This window comes from Triturus cristatus, chromosome 1_2, assembly GCF_964204655.1.
Source record: "Triturus cristatus chromosome 1_2, aTriCri1.1, whole genome shotgun sequence".
In the NCBI taxonomy this organism is placed as follows: domain Eukaryota; kingdom Metazoa; phylum Chordata; class Amphibia; order Caudata; family Salamandridae; genus Triturus; species Triturus cristatus.
Window position 1 is genome coordinate 389060086 of NC_140580.1, and position 20922 is coordinate 389081007.

The following is a 20922-nucleotide window of genomic DNA, read 5'->3' on the forward strand; positions in this document are numbered from 1 at the left end:
AGCTCCGGTCTGCTCCTATCCTGAAAATTTCACAGTGATTCGTCATGTGGGGCCGAGAAAAAAGGGGGGTCACAAACGCGTTTTCCCCATGCATTTTCCCATAGGACCTTTTGACGCAGCTACAGCCCGAACTGCTGAATGGAATTACACCAAATTTGGCAAAGAGGTAGTCCTTAGTTCAGACTCGTGCCTTTTGCTTAAATGGTGTAAATCCGTTCAGTAGTTCCTGAGAAAATTAGAGGTAAAAGTACATATATAACTATGGCCACGGAGGATCCGCGCACCCTCCCGAGCACGAGCTGTAACACTCTGAATCAGGAAGTGTTGGCAGCCATCTTGTGCCTCGGTAGAACCGAGGCACAAGAAAACCCCCAAAAAAAGGTGCAAAACGCAACAAGGGGGCAGGGAAGAAACACCAGAAATAAAAAAAAGTGTGGGTGGTCCCAATCGCCACCACACTGCCCAGGGGACCGCCACCGCTGGGACTCGACAATAGTATATGCGGGGGGCTCATGGCCCCCCGCAGCCCCGGGGACCGCCACCCCCGGGGCTTTTTGAAGATGGGTGGGGGGGCTCGCAATACCCCCAGCCCCGGAGACCGCCACCCCCGGGGCACGCACATGAAATAGGTGGGGGGCACACAGCCCCCCCGCAACCCCGGGGACTGCCACCCCCCTGGGCACGCACATAAAATAGGCGGGGGGCTCATGGCCCCCCCCGCAGCCCCGGGACCGCCACCCCCGGGGCTTCTTAACAATGGGTGGGGGGGCTCTCAGGCCCCCCCAGCCCGGTGACCGCCACCCCTGGGACAATTTTAAAATAGGTGTGGGGGCTCTCAGGCCCCCACAGCCCCGGGGACTGTCTCCCCCAGGGCAACTTTACCATGTGTGGGGGGCCGCGCGGCCCCCCTTCTGGAGCCTGGTACAGGCCCTGGGGACCGCCACACCCCAGGGCCGGCTCCTGCAGTGTCCCGGGTTGCCCACCCCAGGACACTTCTGTTTGCAATGGCAGGGTGGGAGCCTCACGGCTCCCACCCTGCCATTGCAAACTGCTTTGCTTCATTGATGCGAGAGAAGGGAAACCTGCTCTTGCTTCAATGAAGCAAAGCAGATTGCTTTAACACATGGTGAGCAGCATGCTAGCTGCTCCCCATGTGGAAAAGCAATGCCGGCTCCCGCAGGAATCGGGGAGCCGGCTGGGACCGTGGGGGGATTGGGACCCCCCCACGGTCCCCAACGAGGTGGCCAGGCCCCGGGGGATGGGGTCCCTGGGGCCATAAGTGGCCTGGGAGGGGGGCCACGCGGCCCCCCTCCCTATTTATTAAAAAAAAAATATTTTTTTTAAATCAATGGCTGGCCCCGGGGCCTTAAAGTGGCCAGAGGAGGGGGGCTATGCCGCCCACCCTCCATAAAAAGCTAAAAAAAGTTGGCCATGCCCTGGGGATGGGGTCCCCGGGGCAAAATATGGTCTCGGGAGGGGGGTCACGCGTCCCGCTTCCCGATTTTAAAAAAAATAAAACAATTGGGGGCAGGCCCTGGGGAATGGGATCCCCAGGGCCAATAAATTAGAAAAAGAAGGGGGGCTACATAGCCCCCCTTCTAATAAAAAAAATAGATAAAAGACGGGATCGTTTGCAGAGGGGGAAGTAATTCCTCTTGAATACTGGGGGTCCCTGGGGGCCAACTAGCCCACCAGGAACCTCCCGTATGCGCCAGGGGGCTGCATTGCAGGGAGGTGTAATGAGGCCACGCCCCTTTTTACACCTCTCTGCAATGCAGCTCCGTGGCACTTACTGGAGGTACCTGGTGGCCTAGTTGGCCGCCAGGGTACCTCAGGATTCAAGGGGACTTAATCCCCCAACTTAGAACGCGCCACGGGGCGCGTTTGCACAGTGGTGAAGGTAGGGTTGGGGCCTGAGGTGATATGTGTGCAAACATGCCCTGTGGCGCGTTTTAAGTTGGGGAATTCATTTCTCTTCAATCCAGAGGTCCCCTAGGGGCAAACTAGCCCACTAGGTACCTCCACTATGCGCCAACGAGCTGCGTTGCAGAGAGGTGTAAAAAGGGGCGTGGCCTCTGAACACCTCCCTGCAAAGCAGCTCCCTAGTGCATACTGGAGGTACCTGGTGGGCTAGTTGGCCGCCAGAGGACCTCAGGATTCAAGGGGACTTAATCCCCCAACTGCAAACATGCCATGGGGCGTGTTTGCACAGTGGTGAAGGTAGGGGGCGGGGCCTGAGGTGATATGCGTGCAAACATGCCCTGTGGCGCGTTTTAAGTTGGGGATTTAATTCCTCTTCAATCCAGAGGTCCCCTAGGGGCCAACTAGCCCACCAAGGACCTCCAGTAAGCGTCACAGAGCTGCGTTACAGAGTGTTGTAAAAAGGGGCGTGACCTCTGAACACCTCTCTGCAACGCAGCTCTCTGGCACATACTGGAGGTACCTGGTGGGCTAGTTGGCCCCCAGGGGACTGCAGCATTAAAGAGGAATTATTTCCCCAACTTAAAATGCGGCACAGGGCGTGTTTGCTCACGTCACCTCAGGCCCCGCCCCCTTCCTTCACAATTGTACAAATATTCCTCTAAAATAAGCCAAACGACGAATTACGATTTACTCGCCTGTTATCAGGAGAGAACCCAGTGCTGCATCATTTAGCCCAGCACTGACCCTGGAAAGTAATTCTAAGCATACTTACCAGTAACTTGTATTTCCTTCCATAGGAATCCATTGTGTGGTTTTCACCAGAAAAGTTTCTAAGTGTCCATTTTTGAAACATACAAATATTCCTCTAAAATCAGCTGAACTACGAATTCCGATTTACTCACCTGTTATCAGGAGAGAACCCACTGCTGCATCTTTTAGCCCAGCACTGACCCTGAAAAGTAATTCTAAGCGTACTTACCAGTAACTTGTATTTCCTTCCACAGGATTCCATTGTGTGGTTTTCACCAGAAAACTTTCTAAGTGTCTATTTTCACAAACTAAAAATATTCCTAAAAAATCATCTGTATGACTTAAACACATTCTTGCAACTGTTTACAGGAGATTCACCAGTGCTGGATCCAGGATCCACCACTGAGTAAGAAAAAGTAACAATAACACTACTTACCTGCTAAGTGAATTTTCTGCCATAGGATAACGTTGGTGATTCTATGTGAAAAAATGTCTGTGTCACCTTTTAAAATACAATAATATTCCTTAAAAATCACTACTGTAACCAAAACGCTTTTACCCAACTGTTTACAGGAGATGTCCAATGACTGAATCTAGGATCCAGTCCTGTGGTTAGAAAACTAATCCATAAAGTAACTAATTGCATTTGACTAGAAATTCACATTGAGCTCAATGTTGCATTGTGTTTGAAATTGTGTTGCCCATTGCAACAACTGTAACTACTGTACTTAAAAGTCTGTTGCCTATTTGCAAAGTATTTAAACTAAAGTAATTTCTTCTGAGAAAGTCTATTTTTTTAATGTAATGTATAATGTAATCATAATGTAATTAAAAAAAATATCTAAAAATAAATAGTTTAAAAAATGTAGTAAATCAGTATAAAAAAAAATCAGTATAACAATTAATACATTAAAAATTGTCATTTACAAAACCTTTGAAATTCACTGAAAAAGCCATAGGTTTCAGGCCTGATATAGTTAGGAATTAGCATTTAAAAAACCTTTGAAATTCACTGAAAAAAACATAGGTTTCAGGCCTGATATAGTTAGGAATTAGCATTTAAAAAACCTTTGAAATTCACTGAAAAAAACATAGGTTTCAGGCCTGATATAGTTAGGAATTAGCATTTAAAAAACCTTTGAAATTCACTGAAAAAACCATAGGTTTCAGGCCTGATATAGTTAGAAATTAGCATTTAAAAAACTTTTGAAATTCACAGAAAAAACCATAGGTTTCAGGCCTGATATAGTTAGGAATTAGCATTTAAAAAACCTTAGAAATTCACTGAAAAACAATAGGTTTTAGGGGTGTTATAGTTAGCTGGACATTTCACTCGAACAAAACCATTTACATTTCTCCGATATAGTTAGTTGTACTAACTACATCTCATGCGCCCGCAATCCACTGCTGATGATGTCACATATTACATCATTCATGACATGGTCAGTGACATCACTAATGACATCTCAAATGACATCACTGATGATATCACTGATGACATCATCTACGTGACAATCAGATACACCTCATCATACACTAGTATAACCTTTCATCACTCACTGTAAAATACAGTGCCACATTTAAAACCATTGACACACCAATACAAGTTTTTAAACACCCACTCAGTGATTCGTAGATCTATACACACATCTAATCACTTACCTATAGATTCACTCATACATGCTGTCAATGAGCAATAGAACACTGTCAAATATAATTATACACCTATATCAACATTACACACCAGCACACATCCTAATCACTTATAAAGTCATCCTACTCACTTATGCAAACAATGGATCATACTTACTTTTACATAGCTATACACTTATAAAAACACCACTTCATCTATTTATATAGATAATAACTCATACTTAGTGTGTTATAAAAACACTATTACACAAATATACAGTTATCCATACAGTCACTCATACAATCACTGAGTCTTATGTATACTTATTTATTTACATCAACTGACACATACACTGGCTTTTATTTTTTTAGTTTGTTGGACAAGTACCATTGAGACATATATTGGCTCATCACCACACCCATAAAGATGTTCACTCACCCAAACAACTGTTATAACATGTAGTTTTAACTTCATATACCTACTGAATCAACTATTCACATATCTTTGGGCTGTCACACACCCCCCACCAAACCACACACACATTCACTCTCCCATACAAATACTCAGTTATCTAATCTATAACTAATATACATTTTCACGTAGCTAGTAACCAACTGGTGCAGCAGTTTACACAACAACTGAGAAAGTGAGACAGATATTCGCACAGTCTAGTCAGTATCCAATATATTTAGTGAGACACTATAAATTAGTCAAGTAAACAGTCAATCACACTGCTACTAAATTCTCCATCCAGAAATTAATATATATATATATATATACACACTAATTTTTCAATGCAAATTGCTATATATATTGCTATATATATTTATAATACATATTTAAATAATGAACCAAACCACATTCACTGGATGATGTCATCAGTGATGTCATCAGTGATGTCATTTGAGATGTCATCAGTGATGTCACTGACCATGTCATGAATGATGTAATATGTGACATCATCAGCAGTGGATTGCGGGTGCACGAGATGTAGTTAGTACACCTAACTATATCGGATTAATTTCCATGGTTTTGTTCGAGTGAAATGTCCAGCTAACTATAACACCCCTAAAACCTATTGTTTTTCAGTGAATTTCTAAGGTTTTTTAAATGCTAATTCCTAACTATATCAGGCCTGAAACCTATGTTTTTTTCTGTGAATATACATATATATATATATATATATATATATATATATATATATATATATATATATATATATATACACCATCACAAGTTTCCCACTTGAGGGTGACCACTCAGAAGGTATCCTCTTAAGTATGGGGCATACAGTGGGGTCAGCACCGCAGTGTGTCGCTCTACGTGTTTCAGACGACAGTCCTTGTTCACGAGCCCAGAATATCAGAAAGAAAGCAAGCAACATAAATGTAGATTCACCTGCTCTTTATTCATTTAAAGCCCACCCCAGTGGGAGTGTGTTTAAGTGGGTGTATGCCCCATTGCACTTTAGTACTTGCAGTCTCTACATGAAAATATTACCACAGTGGGTGTTGCCTCAGTCCATAAGGTTAAAAGTTTTTCCACAGTGGGTAGATGCCAACAGGGTGCCGGACACGCTGCCCATATCACTGCCCTCAAACACAAGCCTTTCCACTCTGTTCAGCGACCAAGAATTTCAGCCACTGCAGATCCGCTGTTACGCAGCGGGTCGTCCTCGCGACTGGGACCAGCCGCAAACAACCCATCATCACAAGTTTCCCACTAACACAAATTAGTCAGTGAAAAAATACATCTAACACCATTAAAGATTTAATATTCTGAGCTTGTCCTTTTAGTGCACAGGTCTTCAAACTGTGGGGCGCGCCCCCCTGGGGGGGCGTGGATGGGTTTCCAGGGGGAGCAGAGGCCTCTGTAAGCACATGTAAATGAAGATGCCTGGAAGTGCAGCGATGTTTATTTGCTGCATTTCCAGGCTGTCTTCATTTTTTCCGAAGCCCTCAGAGTGCCGTGAGGCCAGAGGTCAGTGGGTGTGCTACTGGGGGCTCGGCTGGGCAGAGTCTGGAGTCTTATTAAGACTCCAGCACTCCTGACTTTTTCACAGGTCTTTAAAGACCATTTGCACACCTTTGGAAACTGGTTACTGAGGCTTAGTTTTTTTTCTTTTTTCAGTTCCCACTGGGCCCCGACTCTGCCTCTTCCTTACATTTGTATTGTAAATTTACTGCTGTAGTGTGAAAATGCATTTAATGAAAAGGAATATAAAAAAGGGTTGCCAATAGAAAAAATGCCAGCCATGTATGTTTAAAGAGCCTACAAAGACCTTGCTTTGACACTAAAAAGGGTCTTAAATAAAAAAGTATGTATTCATTTCTAATTTGACTTTCTGTCTGTTCCTTTTATTTTCAGTCATGAAACATTCATGCAGCCTTAGAACACATTTAAAAGTGCTATATTTGCTTTTCTGAGTACCCACAGATAAGTGCTGAAAATAGGGCTTTAGGTGACGGTTTATTTTTTACTGTCTGCAACATCAAGATAATGAGCTGGCAACCCTAATCATAAAACTGGAAGTTTGCTGCAGGATTAGCACATTATTTATTTCCTTCACCCTCGATTCCCTGATTAATTCCATAATAGCAATAGTTTAACTTATATCTGAAACCCTATGCCCCATCAATAACATGCTGATTAACTTCAAGTGTCTGGGAATTCACCCTGCATTCAGACAACTCACTCCTCATTCTCACAGCGCATAGTTATGGTTTTCCTGCATTTGCTACATAATCTATTGTGCTGCATAATTTGCAGATTAAAAAATGCAGCAACACATGTTACTTCACAGTGGAAGGCCCTATGTAAAGGTTGACTGGTCACCTTTCTGTTGCTTATTGCTATATGTGGGTGTTAATGTGGTACTTATGTGGTGCAATAAAGGCCAGGACAATGTTAACAAGTGAAAAAATAGCAAAATAGTGCAGTAATGCTATCACAAAATATGCAGCATAATTCACCTTTGCTTGCTGCAAAATTTAGTCAACCATGCTGCATAATTTGGCCTTCTCCTGCCGCATAATTCTAATGGCCCTGTTTCTAGTGCTATGAGGTCCCAGCCTGTGGCAGAAAGCACTGTGAATATGTAAGACATTATTTTAAAACAGTATTTACATACTCTAAGCTAGGCTGCTGCAAAATGATGCAGTGATTGAGATAAAACAAGTTCTTACAAAACAAGCTTTTTAGAAATAAGTAATCAAACTGTATCTAATGCAGACATTTTTGTAAGTGTCTCTACTATTCCAGTTCCCAGCTGATAACTTCTTTATATTACATCTTAAAAAGAATAGATCTTTGCCACCATAAAGCTTTAAGCAGATCCACTGGAATTATTCAGCAGAAGAGGACAACATTATGCGGCAGGTTTGACTAAATTATGCAGCAAGAAAAGGTAAATTATGCGGCACAATGCGCCACATTTTGTGGTTAGCATTACTTCATTATTTTGTCATTTTAACTCACGGTAACGCTGTCAGGGGAAATATTTTACCTCATTAGTACCTGTGTAGCACCCAAATACAGCAGTAAGCAACTACAAGATTAACAGTCAAGCTTTGCAAAGGGCCTTCCACTGCTCCGGAACACTTTGTCATGCTTTAAGTAACTTTTGTTCCGTTTGAGCTAGAATCAAGATTTTTTTGTTGAAATCTGCAGATTATGTAGCAAATGCAGTACACTGATAATTATGTGGAAAACGCTGCTGCTGCTGCAGAAACTCATAATTCAATGGTTTCTTTCTGCACTACCACCCACACTTCGATTTCATGCTGAGGCATCTCAAAGTCAGTATGAACCATTCAGGAGCAGTTTTTTTGTGAAAGCTGAGTCCATGGGGTGGCAGGTAGAAGGCCAGCAGGGTTGCATTCAGATGCAAAGCCCTAATCCTCTCGAGCCTTGGGGCCTCACAGTAATGGTCTAGGAGACAGAGGAAAGGAGCGAGATTCATAGAAATTGTCAAAAAGAAGGCCCAGAGTAGGGAGCACTGTATGCAGACTCATTTTTATGTTTACAAATGGCCAGAGACCGCTTCTTCAGAGAGATACCCCAAAGAAGGGGACAATATAAGTGTTTTTGTTTTTTTTAAAAGGGACATTCATTAGTGAAGCTGGTACTGCTGCCAAGTGTGTAAGTGGCTACTGCTGGTTATCATAAAGGAGCAGATGCAGCAGGACTGCGGCCCAGGGATTTGAGGGGCCCAGTGCATCACAGTTATGACTGTCTACCTTTAAAAAAAAGGGGCATCAGAGCTTATTGTCCTTTCAAGCATTAGGACAGAGGTGATGATCCATCATGTAGGTGAAGAGGTAAAAAAGGCAAAGGAGATAGCCTGCTACTCAGGACTGCAGTTATCATTAGTGCAGAAGGTATAGTTGGATTGGGGTCAAAGAGTGTGAGGGGCTCACAACACCCCAATTATGTGTAGCAGTTTGTTTGGGATATCTGGTTTTGTTTTATGCTTTTGCTGTTTTATAAGTCTCATATTTGGTGCAATTCATAAGCTATAGTAAAAATATTTCTGAAATCATCTCATAAGCCCCGCTCCCTGCACGCAGCCATGTTCCTCCCGCTCCCCCAATCCTTGTCATAAAGTTTTGGAGTGGGGTCCATCTCAAAACATTTTGCTTAGGAGGGCTCAGAATAAAAAAGTTTGAAAACCTCTGTTTTAGTGAATATTAAACCTTTAATGGTGTTAGATATATTTTTTAACTTACTAATTTGTGTTTCAACTACAGAAAATTTGTGTTAGCTAATTAGTCTATATATATATCTATATATCTATATATGCAAGGAACTTCGTCTTCAAATTCCAATCCACAGGGAAAGATGACCACGGACCCAAAGAAATATAGTGCAAGGTGCCGTTTTTATTTCATTCGTGCCCCTCGTACCACCATGGCGTGTTTCGGCCTCAACACGGAGGCCTTGATCATATGACATATATATATATTTTCACAGAAAAAAAAATAGGTTTCAGGGACGTTATAGTTAGGAATTAGCATTTAAAAAAATATTAGAAATTCACTGAAAAAACCATAGGTTACAGGGACGTTATAGTTAGTTGGACATTTGACTCATAAAAAAACAGAGAAATTTGCCTGTTATAGTTAGTTGAGCTAACTATAACTCGCGCCCCCGCAATGCACTGCTGATGACGTCAAATATTACATCACTCATGACATGGTCAGTGACATCACTGATGACACCACTGATGACATCTCAAATGACATCACTGATGACATCATCCAGTGGTGAATGTGTGTTTCTGTAAAGTTTAAATATGTTTTATAAATATATATATGCCAAGGTGTATTGAAGAATGAATGAGTGTATAAGACTCAGGATGGATGATTAAGTAGGTGTGTGACTAACTGTATAAGTGACTAATAATTGTGTCTTGCTTAATGCATGTGTTAGCGACTGATATAGACATTCACACAGTTTAGGTTGTTAGTTGGTGTGTAAGCAGTTCCATGATTTGGCTAGCAAATAAATGAGGATCTATATGAGCTATTCATTGCTTCTCTGAGTACCTGTATGAGTACCTGAGTGTCTGCGTGGGTGGGTGGGGGTATGTGACTCTCTGCATAGATGTGTGAGTGGCTAATTCACTAGGTATATGTGCTCAAGTCTGTATCTGTGAAGGCCTGTATGGCTGAGTGAGTGTGTGTATGAGTGTCTCGGTGAGCTAATGGATATCTCAGTGGTACATGTGAGTAACTCCATATGTGAAAGGCAGTATATATGAGTGTTGGACTATATAAATGACTGTATGTGAGAATGAGTGATTGTGAGAGGGCCTTTATGGATCAGTGTGTCCTTGTATTAGTTATTGTATTAGAGTGTAAGTATGTGTTAGCATATGTTTATATATGTGACGTGGTATGTGTCTAACTGTACAGGTGAGTAAATGAGTGTTATTGATTATTTCAATTACTGACTAGGTGTGTGAATAACTCTGAGAATGGGAGGCAGTATGTGAGTGTCTGTATAGATATGTGACTGGATATGAGAATGCTGTATTGATGGCTGACTGTATGTATGAGTGAGTGTTTAGGTGAATACATTAATGTGTGTAGACCTACAAATTAGAGAGTGGATATGCACTAACTGGTATTGGTGTGTTCACGGTTTTGAAAATTATAGTCTGTATTTTAGACTTATATTATGTTATATTAGGGTCTGATCAGGTGCATCTGATTTTCACGTGGATGATGTCATCAGTGATGTCATCAGTGATGTCATTTGAGATGTCATCAGTGATGTCATGAGTGATGTCACTGACCATGTCATGAGTGATGTGACATCATCAGCAGTGCATTGCAGGGGCGCGAGTTATAGTTAGCTCAACTAACTATAACAGGCGAATTTCTCTGGTTTTATATGAGTCAAATGTCCAACTAACTATAACGTCCCTGAAACCTATGGTTTTTTTCAGTGAATTTCTAAGGTCTTTTTAAATGCTCATTCCTAACTATAACGTCCCTGAAACCTATGGTTTTTTCAGTGAATTTCTAAGGTTTTTTAAATGCTAATTTCTAACTATAACGTGCCTGAAACCTATGGTTTTTTCAGTGAATTTCGAAGGTTTTTTAAATGCTAATTCCTAACTATAACGTGCCTCAAACCTATGATTTTTCACTGAATTTCAAAGGTTTTTTAAATGCTAATTTCTAACTATAATGTGCCTGAAACCTATGGTTTTTTCAGTGAATTTCAAAGGTTTTTTAAATGCTAATTTCTAACTATAACGTGCCTCAAACCTATTATTTTTTCAGTGAATTTCAAAGGTTTTTTAAATGCTAATTTCTATTTATAATGTCCATTAAACCTATATTTTTTTCTGTGTTTTTTAATTATCATCCCATTCTCAACTTGGTGAAAACTGCAAATCTCACCACTCTTCCATTAATACCTTACACCAACAAAATCGCCACAAACAAGAGCCACATCTAACGCTAATGAAATGCACAGTAGGCATTCCCGTGCAAAAAAAACATGAAAACACCACTTCCCCATATTTTCAACAACCAGCCAAATCTGCAATGCGATCCAAAAAGCAGGTGATAAGCCGAGTTAGTAGTAACAAATTACCATCAACCTTTAACTGGTGTAAGGAGGTCGACTATCTACTCCGTTATTTCGACCGAACCCACAGCCACATCTAAAGACCAACATGTGATACAGCTACTGATCATGCAGCTCCGACACCCAACAACACCACAACACCCAGCCCCACCACCACCAGAACCTCCCCCCGGACCACCCCCCCTACTACCACCAAGGCAGCACAAAACAGAACAATGGACCTTCCCAACACACCATGCCCCTCAGCCACACAATAGCTGAATGTTGGGAGATGAGCAACTAACTATATATGAAGGAGGCAAGTCACCCATCACTGATAAAGCACACAATGCCAAGTCTAACACTCATGTGCTGCACAGACCTCACTATGCAAAGCACAAACCTCTCCATGTGGAGATATACTATTGATACTTGTAGTGTAGTGCACAGTGGATGCAACCATGTTACCTCAGGCAGTGGGGAAGATCTCGGTCATGTAGCTGTGTTGTCCCCCCTAGAAGCAGAAGCAGAGTGGGCTGCTCCAACGTACGCCACTCCAGCGTAGGAGTATGAATAAATAGACCAGACCCTAGGTGTGGTTGACTTGTGGTAAGACCAACGAGTCTATCAGAACGGCAGCCCTCACCCTGGCACGTGGCAGCCGCCATAACAGAGGGCCTCCTCTACACAGGGCCCCTGCGAACCCAGTGGCACAGCACCGCAGACTTATGTCTGTACCGCCTACTGCCTTCCATCTACACTACGGACAGCACGGCTCACAATTCAGATGTAGGGGCGATTGCAGATATCGCAGTCCAGTTCGCAAGACACGTTGTTCCCATGCGGCCCACCCAGACCACGCATCATCGCAGGGTGCGCACATGCTGTGTGCTTCAGGTACTACTAGTTCACTGCACCATAAGTCATCGCCACGTGGCCTTATCAATGCAGAATTCATTACACAAAACACATTTCTCCCAGTGCGGCCCGCCGGGACCGCGTCTCATCACAGGGTGCACACACGCTGAGTACTCCAGGTGCCAATAACTGTGCATCTCAACTCAACGCTATGTGGCTGTGCGCCCATCCTGACCGCTGCCTCTGCCCTACACTGGAGCTACATGGTTCACAATTCAACATTAGTAGCAACGCAAATTGTGTAAGAGACTATAATGGGTTAAGAAGACCAAATGCTCCCTATCTGTGCAGCTCAAGTCAGTGTCACCTGCCTGTGGGCCTTTGCTGACCGCTGCCTCCAGCCTACACTGTGGAAGACCGGCGACACGTGGTGCCAACTAACCCTGTTCAACACAAGCCGATCCCACATGTGTAATTGTGTCCTGAGTCCTTAATGGCAGTGACCACAGCACCAGACTCCCTTCGATCACCGAGGGGTATTTCCAAATGGAAGACCGTTGACACGTGGTGCCACTGAACCTGTACTACGCAAGTATTGTTTGGGTCACCAACGTATACACGTGGCTGTGGACCCTAGCTTACTGCTACCTCTGCCCTACACTGTGGGTGACAAATGGTACCACTAACCGTCTTCAACACAAGCCGATACCATATGTGGAACTGTGCCCTGAGTCCTGAATGGCAGTGACCCCAACTTCTTGCCAGCAACCACAGCACTACACTCCCTTTGATTAGTGTGGCGTATTTGCATATCGAAGTCATCAATGTGGAAAGTTTTGCCAACGAAAAGATTACGCAAATGGAAGATAATACTGTTGTGAAGTTTGAAAAAGAAATAACAAAGTTTAAAGTAGTTTCTGGTGAAAATCCCAACTATTTTTATATTTATTGCTGACGTACTCATTATAAAATTCAAACTAGGAATGTAGATGTACTACCACTAACCCTGTTCAACACAAGTCGATCCCACATGTGTAACTGTGTCCTGAGTCCTGAATGGCAGTCACCCCAAGTCCGTGGCAGCGACCACAGCACCACACTCCCTTCGATCACTGAGGCATATTTCGATATGCAAGACCAGCGACACGTAGTCCCACTAACCCTCTTTAACATAAGCCGATCCCACATGTGTAACTGTGTCCTGAATGGCAGTGACCCCTAGTCCGTGGCAGCAACCACAGCAGCATACTCTCTTTGATCAGTTAGACATATTGTGTAACTGTGTCCTGAATCCTGAATGGCAGTCACTCCAACTTCGTGGCAGCGACCACAGCACCAGGCTCCCTTCAGTCTTATTTGTTGTTCTTTTCTTTAAATACATTTTTTATATGTAAATCTATACATGTCTAAGACTCTTCTTTGTCCAACCGCACAGGGACACTTCCGGGCCCAAGAAGGTTGTTAGGGGTATGATGGTAATGCGGGAAGAGGGTGCGTTACCTGCTGATGTGGGGAGAGGAAGCGTCAAAGGGGTATCTATCACAGAGAGAACTCCGATATGTTTTCACAAATACCTCGGACAAATGCCAGCTGATGGACTGAGTCACAAAATGATTTTTCAATACTTATGTAGTGTGAGTTATGAACAGTTCGCACCCAGACTCACAGAGGGACAGCTGCAGCCCGTCCACTCCACTCACAGTCGCAGTACTACGAGCCATCCGCGTTATTGTAGCTATCCCTGCCCTGTTCTGTTGTATGCCACGCCACACCACGCCACTCAGATTACGTTCCGATGATGGCCCCACATACCTACCTGTCACAGGCGTACTTGTTGTTCCTGTGCAGGTCAGTGGTCTAGTTCTCCACATCTCCCGCCAACTCCCTGAGGGCAGCTTTACCCACACACCACACCTGTCCGGCACATGCGTCACAGGCTATGTGACCACGCAAATATAATCGTTCGACAACGTCACATCCTTTATTGCCAGTGCTGACTAGATGCTGGATGCTCCATGAGTCTCAACCATAAAGAGTCTTTCAAAACATGCGCAGAAGGTTACTCGCACCCTAATCTGTATAGCCCTAAGGGGCCTACCACCCCCTTGGTGCTGACTTCAGATGCACAGGGTTAATGCCACCCATAGCTCATATGGCCATCAGGGGCCTACCACCACGTGGCATAAACTTAACTTCCACAGGCTTAGCGGCCCCAAAAGCTGATGTGGTCTCCGCCATTGATGACTCAGGACTCAGCGACATGTGTGAGATCTGCCGGGCCGTGGAGAAGATGATGTGGTCTCCACCATTCATGACTCAGGACTCAGCGACATCTGTGCGACCCGCCAAGCACCTGATGTGGTCTCCGCCTTTTATTACTCAGGACTTAGAGACATATCTGGGATGAATTTTGATGGGCATGTGAGTACTCACTGCTGCATACTCCGGTGGCACCAGGTAATTATTTGCTCATGGATGCGCATGGGTGGCAGTGTCTCTCTCTCTCTCTCTCTCTCTCTCTCTCTCTCCCCCTCTCTCTCTCCCCCTCTCTCTCCCCCTCTCTATCTCTCTCTCTTTCTCTCTCTCTCTCTCTCTCTCTCTCTAGCTCTCTCACTCTCTTCCTTCTTTCCTTCTATCTCTCTAACTCTCTCTCTTCCTTCTCCCTTTCTCACTCCCTTTCTTTCCTTCCATCTCTTTTTCTCTCTGGCTTTTATTTTCCTTCTCTTTTTCTCTTTGTCTCTCTCCTTTGATATGCGCATTACACACGTCCTTATTTTGTGCTTTATTTTCCAGGCTCTGTCGTCCACATCCATGGTCCCCACAGCAGTGTTCCACCTTGTTATTTTATATTATTTTTGATAAAAAAGTTGTAAAAAAGTTGATAAAAAAGTTGTTTAACTTATATCTGAAACCCTATGCCCCATCAATAACATGCTGATTAACTTCAAGTGTCTGGGAATTCACCCTGCATTCAGACAACTCACTCCTCATTCTCACAGCGCATAGTTATGGTTTTCCTGCATTTGCTACATAATCTATTGTGCTGCATAATTTGCAGATTAAAAAATGCAGCAACACATGTTACTTCACAGTGGAAGGCCCTATGTAAAGGTTGACTGGTCACCTTTCTGTTGCTTATTGCTATATGTGGGTGTTAATGTGGTACTTATGTGGTGCAATAAAGGCCAGGACAATGTTAACAAGTGAAAAAATAGCAAAATAGTGCAGTAATGCTATCACAAAATATGCAGCATAATTCACCTTTGCTTGCTGCAAAATTTAGTCAACCATGCTGCATAATTTGGCCTTCTCCTGCCGCATAATTCTAATGGCCCTGTTTCTAGTGCTTTGAGGTCCCAGCCTGTGGCAGAAAGCACTGTGAATATGTAAGACATTATTTTAAAACAGTATTTACATACTCTAAGCTAGGCTGCTGCAAAATGATGCAGTGATTGAGATAAAACAAGTTCTTACAAAACAAGCTTTTTAGAAATAAGTAATCAAACTGTATCTAATGCAGACATTTTTGTAAGTGTCTCTACTATTCCAGTTCCCAGCTGATAACTTCTTTATATTACATCTTAAAAAGAATAGATCTTTGCCACCATAAAGCTTTAAGCAGATCCACTGGAATTATTCAGCAGAAGAGGACAACATTATGCGGCAGGTTTGACTAAATTATGCAGCAAGAAAAGGTAAATTATGCGGCACAATGCGCCACATTTTGTGGTTAGCATTACTTCATTATTTTGTCATTTTAACTCATGGTAACGCTGTCAGGGGAAATATTTTACCTCATTAGTACCTGTGTAGCACCCAAATACAGCAGTAAGCAACTACAAGATTAACAGTCAAGCTTTGCAAAGGGCCTTCCACTGCTCCGGAACACTTTGTCATGCTTTAAGTAACTTTTGTTCCGTTTGAGCTAGAATCAAGATTTTTTTGTTGAAATCTGCAGATTATGTAGCAAATGCAGTACACTGATAATTATGTGGAAACGCTGCTGCTGCTGCAGAAACTCATAATTCAATGGTTTCTTTCTGCACTACCACCCACACTTCGATTTCATGCTGAGGCATCTCAAAGTCAGTATGAACCATTCAGGAGCAGTTTTTTTGTGAAAGCTGAGTCCATGGGGTGGCAGGTAGAAGGCCAGCAGGGTTGCATTCAGATGCAAAGCCCTAATCCTCTCGATCCTTGGGGCCTCACAGTAATGGTCTAGGAGACAGAGGAAAGGAGCGAGATTCATAGAAATTGTCAAAAAGAAGGCCCAGAGTAGGGAGCACTGTATGCAGACTCATTTTTATGTTTACAAATGGCCAGAGACCGCTTCTTCAGAGAGATACCCCAAAGAAGGGGACAATATAAGTGTTTTTGTTTTTTTTAAAAGGGACATTCATTAGTGAAGCTGGTACTGCTGCCAAGTGTGTAAGTGGCTACTGCTGGTTATCATAAAGGAGCAGATGCAGCAGGACTGCGGCCCAGGGATTTGAGGGGCCCAGTGCATCACAGTTATGACTGTCTACCTTTAAAAAAAAGGGGCATCAGAGCTTATTGTCCTTTCAAGCATTAGGACAGAGGTGATGATCCATCATGTAGGTGAAGAGGTAAAAAAGGCAAAGGAGATAGCCTGCTACTCAGGACTGCAGTTATCATTAGTGCAGAAGGTATAGTTGGATTGGGGTCAAAGAGTGTGAGGGGCTCACAACACCCCAATTATGTGTAGCAGTTTGTTTGGGATATCTGGTTTTGTTTTATGCTTTTGCTGTTTTATAAGTCTCATATTTGGTGCAATTCATAAGCTATAGAAAAAATATTTCTGAAATCATCTCATAAGCCCCGCTCCCTGCACGCAGCCATGTTCCTCCCGCTCCCCCAATCCTTGTCATAAAGTTTTGGAGTGGGGTCCATCTCAAAACATTTTGCTTAGGAGGGCTCAGAATAAAAAAGTTTGAAAACCTCTGTTTTAGTGAATATTAAACCTTTAATGGTGTTAGATATATTTTTTAACTTACTAATTGTGTTTCAACTACAGAAAATTTGTGTTAGCTAATTAGTCTATATATATATCTATATATCTATATATGCAAGGAACTTCGTCTTCAAATTCCAATCCACAGGGAAAGATGATCACGGACCCAAAGAAATATAGTGCAAGGTGTCGTTTTTATTTCATTCGTGCCCCATGGCGCGTTTCGGCCTCAACACGGAGGCCTTGATCATATGACATATATATATATTTTCACAGAAAAAAAAATAGGTTTCAGGGACGTTATAGTTAGGAATTAGCATTCAAAAAAATATTAGAAATTCACTGAAAAAACCATAGGTTACAGGGACGTTATAGTTAGTTGGACATTTGACTCATAAAAAAACAGAGAAATTTGCCTGTTATAGTTAGTTGAGCTAACTATAACTCGCGCCCCCGCAATGCACTGCTGATGACGTCAAATATTACATCACTCATGACATGGTCAGTGACATCACTGATGACACCACTGATGACATCTCAAATGACATCACTGATGACATCATCCAGTGGTGAATGTGTGTTTCTGTAAAGTTTAAATATGTTTTATAAATATATATATGCCAAGGTGTATTGAAGAATGAATGAGTGTATAAGACTCAGGATGGATGATTAAGTAGGTGTGTGACTAACTGTATAAGTGACTAATAATTGTGTCTTGCTTAATGCATGTGTTAGCGACTGATATAGACATTCACACAGTTTAGGTTGTTAGTTGGTGTGTAAGCAGTTCCATGATTTGGCTAGCAAATAAATGAGGATCTATATGAGCTATTCATTGCTTCTCTGAGTACCTGTATGAGTACCTGAGTGTCTGCGTGGGTGGGTGGGGGTATGTGACTCTCTGCATAGATGTGTGAGTGGCTAATTCACTAGGTATATGTGCTCAAGTCTGTATCTGTGAAGGCCTGTATGGCTGAGTGAGTGTGTGTATGAGTGTCTCGGTGAGCTAATGGATATCTCAGTGGTACATGTGAGTAACTCCATATGTGAAAGGCAGTATATATGAGTGTTGGACTATATAAATGACTGTATGTGAGAATGAGTGATTGTGAGAGGGCCTTTATGGATCAGTGTGTCCTTGTATTAGTTATTGTATTAGAGTGTAAGTATGTGTTAGCATATGTTTAAATATGTGACGTGGTATGTGTCTAACTGTACAGGTGAGTAAATGAGTGTTATTGATTATTTCAATTACTGACTAGGTGTGTGAATAACTCTGAGAATGGGAGGCAGTATGTGAGTGTCTGTATAGATATGTGACTGGATATGAGAATGCTGTATTGATGGCTGACTGAATGTATGAGTGAGTGTTTAGGTGAATACATTAATGTGTGTAGACCTACAAATTAGAGAGTGGATATGCACTAACTGGTATTGGTGTGTTCACGGTTTTGAAAATTATAGTCTGTATTTTAGACTTATATTATGTTATATTAGGGTCTGATCAGGTGCATCTGATTTTCACGTGGATGATGTCATCAGTGATGTCATCAGTGATGTCATTTGAGATGTCATCAGTGATGTCATGAGTGATGTCACTGACCATGTCATGAGTGATGTGACATCATCAGCAGTGCATTGCAGGGGCGCGAGTTATAGTTAGCTCAACTAACTATAACAGGCGAATTTCTCTGGTTTTATATGAGTCAAATGTCCAACTAACTATAACGTCCCTGAAACCTATGGTTTTTTTCAGTGAATTTCTAAGGTCTTTTTAAATGCTCATTCCTAACTATAACGTCCCTGAAACCTATGGTTTTTTCAGTGAATTTCTAAGGTTTTTTAAATGCTAATTTCTAACTATAACGTGCCTGAAACCTATGGTTTTTTCAGTGAATTTCGAAGGTTTTTTAAATGCTAATTCCTAACTATAACGTGCCTCAAACCTATGATTTTTCACTGAATTTCAAAGGTTTTTTAAATGCTAATTTCTAACTATAATGTGCCTGAAACCTATGGTTTTTTCAGTGAATTTCAAAGGTTTTTTAAATGCTAATTTCTAACTATAACGTGCCTCAAACCTATTATTTTTTCAGTGAATTTCAAAGGTTTTTTAAATGCTAATTTCTATTTATAATGTCCATTAAACCTATATTTTTTTCTGTGTTTTTTAATTATCATCCCATTCTCAACTTGGTGAAAACTGCAAATCTCACCACTCTTCCATTAATACCTTACACCAACAAAATCGCCACAAACAAGAGCCACATCTAATGCTAATGAAATGCACAGTAGGCATTCCCGTGCAAAAAAAACATGAAAACACCACTTCCCCATATTTTCAACAACCAGCCAAATCTGCAATGCGATCCAAAAAGCAGGTGATAAGCCGAGTTAGTAGTAACAAATTACCATCAACCTTTAACTGGTGTAAGGAGGTCGACTATCTACTCCGTTATTTCGACCGAACCCACAGCCACATCTAAAGACCAACATGTGATACAGCTACTGATCATGCAGCTCCGACACCCAACAACACCACAACACCCAGCCCCACCACCACCAGAACCTCCCCCCGGACCACCCCCCCTACTACCACCAAGGCAGCACAAAACAGAACAATGGACCTTCCCAACACACCATGCCCCTCAGCCACACAATAGCTGAATGTTGGGAGATGAGCAACTAACTATATATGAAGGAGGCAAGTCACCCATCACTGATAAAGCACACAATGCCAAGTCTAACACTCATGTGCTGCACAGACCTCACTATGCAAAGCACAAACCTCTCCATGTGGAGATATACTATTGATACTTGTAGTGTAGTGCACAGTGGATGCAACCATGTTACCTCAGGCAGTGGGGAAGATCTCGGTCATGTAGCTGTGTTGTCCCCCCTAGAAGCAGAAGCAGAGTGGGCTGCTCCAACGTACGCCACTCCAGCGTAGGAGTATGAATAAATAGACCAGGCCCTAGGTGTGGTTGACTTGTGGTAAGACCAACGAGTCTATCAGAACGGCAGCCCTCACCCTGGCACGTGGCAGCCGCCATAACAGAGGGCCTCCTCTACACAGGGCCCCTGCGAACCCAGTGGCACAGCACCGCAGACTTATGTCTGTACCGCCTACTGCCTTCCATCTACACTACGGACAGCACGGCTCACAATTCAGATGTAGGGGCGATTGCAGATATCGCAGTCCAGTTCGCAAGACACGTTGTTCCTATGCGGCCCACCCAGACCACACATCATCGCAGGGTGCGCACATGCTGTGTGCTTCAGGTACTACTAGTTCACTGCACCATAAGTCATCGCCACGTGGCCTTATCAATGCAGAATTCATTACACAAAACACATTGCTCCCAGTGCGGCCCGCCGGGACCGCGTCTCATCACAGGGTGCACACACGCTGAGTACTCCAGGTGCCAATAACTGTGCATCTCAACTCAACGCTATGTGGCTGTGCGCCCATCCTGACCGCTGCCTCTGCCCTACACTGGAGCTACATGGTTCACAATTCAACATTAGTAGCAACGCAAATTGTGTAAGAGACTATAATGGGTTAAGAAGACCAAATGCTCCCTATCTGTGCAGCTCAAGTCAGTGTCACCTGCCTGTGGGCCTTTGCTGACCGCTGCCTCCGGCATACACTGTGGAAGACCGGCGACACGTGGTGCCAACTAACCCTGTTCAACACAAGCCGATC